The sequence below is a fragment of the Nomascus leucogenys genome, chromosome 20, assembly GCF_006542625.1.
Source record: "Nomascus leucogenys isolate Asia chromosome 20, Asia_NLE_v1, whole genome shotgun sequence".
NCBI lineage: Eukaryota > Metazoa > Chordata > Mammalia > Primates > Hylobatidae > Nomascus > Nomascus leucogenys.
In genome coordinates this window covers 59649012-59651074 of record NC_044400.1, presented here as the reverse complement: position 1 = coordinate 59651074, position 2063 = coordinate 59649012, and the positions used below count along the sequence as shown (strand labels likewise).

At 43.7% G+C, this 2063-nt stretch overlaps 1 pseudogene; it reads left to right on the top strand.

The window, feature by feature from the left end:
• The first annotated feature begins 695 nt into the window (after positions 1–695).
• On the top strand, positions 696–1517 carry LOC100586113 (annotated as a pseudogene).
• Positions 1518–2063: the final 546 nt, after the last annotated feature.

The window sequence follows — 2063 nt, the reverse complement described above, 5'->3', positions numbered from 1 at the left end:
ATTCAGGAGGGTAAAAAATGCAGGAAGTTCCTATAACTTAATGTAGGCATAATAATTAAAAATAGGTTTTTTGTTTGTTTGTTTGTTTTTTGAGACAGAGTCTCGCTGTGTCACCCGGGCTGGAGTGCAATGGCACAGTCTCGGCTCACTGCAACCTCTGCCTTCCTGGTTCCAGTGATTCTCCCACCTCAACCTCCCGAGTAGCTGGAATTACAGGCACGCGCCACCACGCCCGGCTAATTTCTTGTATTTTTGGTAGAGATGGTGTCTCACTATTTTGCCCAGGCTGGTCTCAAACGCCTGAGCTCAAGCAATCTGCCTATCTTGGCCTCCCGAAGTGCTGGGAGGCATTCCAAAGTGCTGGGAAGGTCATTCCTCCCAGGTCATTCCTCCCACAGCGCCTAGTCCTAAAATTTTTTTCAAAAAAGAAAAAAGTGGAGAAAGGAATGACTTTAAATGTTCTTCCTCAGATCACCCAATATAATTTATCTACCCTCCACCCAGGCACTGTCTACTATATCAATCTGATATATTTCCATATATAGTATAACACATTGCTATTTAAAATGATCCTGTTTGAGCAGATGCTGCGTTGCTGCAGAGGCCCCATCGTCTGCCTTTCCTCTTTCTCCGCTGAGGCCGTCAAGCTCTCCTTAGCCTCTGGCTGGCTGTCTCCTTAATACCCAACACCCATAATACCTTCAATTAAGTTGCTGAGTTCTGATGGAGAGCTATTTGAAGTTGATGTGGAAATTGCCAAACAATCTGTGACTCTCAAGATCATGTTGGAACATCTGGGAATGGATGATGAAGGAGATAATGACCCAGTTCCTCTGCCAAAGGTTAATGCAGCAATATTAAAAAGGTCATTCAGGCTGGGCACGGTGGCTCATGCCTGTAATCCCAGCACTTTGGGAGGCTGAGGCCGACGGATCACGTGAGATCAGGAGTTCGAGACCAGCATGGCCAAGATGGTGAAACCCCATCTCTATTAAAAATACAAAAGTTAGCCAGGCATGGTGGCAGCATGCCTGTAGTCCCAGCTACTTGGGAGGCTGAGGCAGAAGGATCGCTTGAACCCAGGAGCTGGAGGTTGCAGTGAGCTGAGATCGCGCCATTGCATTCCAGCCTGGGCCACAGAGCAAGACTCCATCTCAAAAATAAATAAATAATAATAATTTCTTTTTAAAAGATAATTCAGTGGTGCACCAACCAAAAGGATACCCCTCCTCCTCCTGCAGAGGCTGATGAGAACGAAGAAAAGCGAACAGATGCTATCCCTGCTTGGGACCAAGAATTCCTGAAAATTGACCCAGGAACACTTTTTGAAGTCATTTTGGCTGCAAACTACTTAGACATCAAAGGATTGCTTGATGTTCCATGCAAGACTGTTGTTATTTGATCAAGGGAAGGCTCCTGAGGAGATTTGCACAAACAGTCTTCCGTTGATACCAAAACTGACTTTACTGGAGGAAGCCCAGATACCCAAAGAGAACCAGTGGTGCGAAGAGACTTGAAATGTTGTGCCTGACAACTGTCACACTGTAACGATTGTTTCAAATACTGGTTGCACTGCCCTGTTTGTAATTGTCAATATCAGACAAACAGTAGACAAGCACAGCAGCATATCAATTGTATTAGCAGAATATCGTCATCACTGCATGTGTAGTTTGAGTACAGATTCCAAACCTATGACTGAGTTTCCTCTGGTATGATCGAAAGTTTCTTTTCTCTTTGCTGTGAATAAAACTGAACAGTGGGTTCTCTATAAGTGACATTTTGAGCTTTCCTTCTTTTTTTTTTTTGTAAAGCAATGTCTGCCTAGTTTATTGTCTAGTTAACTTTAGTGACCTTTTGAAAGGTGGTATTGTAAATAAAACAACTTGCAAAAAATAAATTAAATAAAATAATCCTGTTTATTTAAGTGTTTCTTTGATTATGGTCTTTTCCCCATGTAAAATAAACTCCAGGTCGGGTGAGGTGGCTCACACCTGTAATCCCAGCACTTTGGGACAGAGGTGAGCGGATCGCCTGAGGTCAGGAGTTCAAGACCAGCCTGGCTA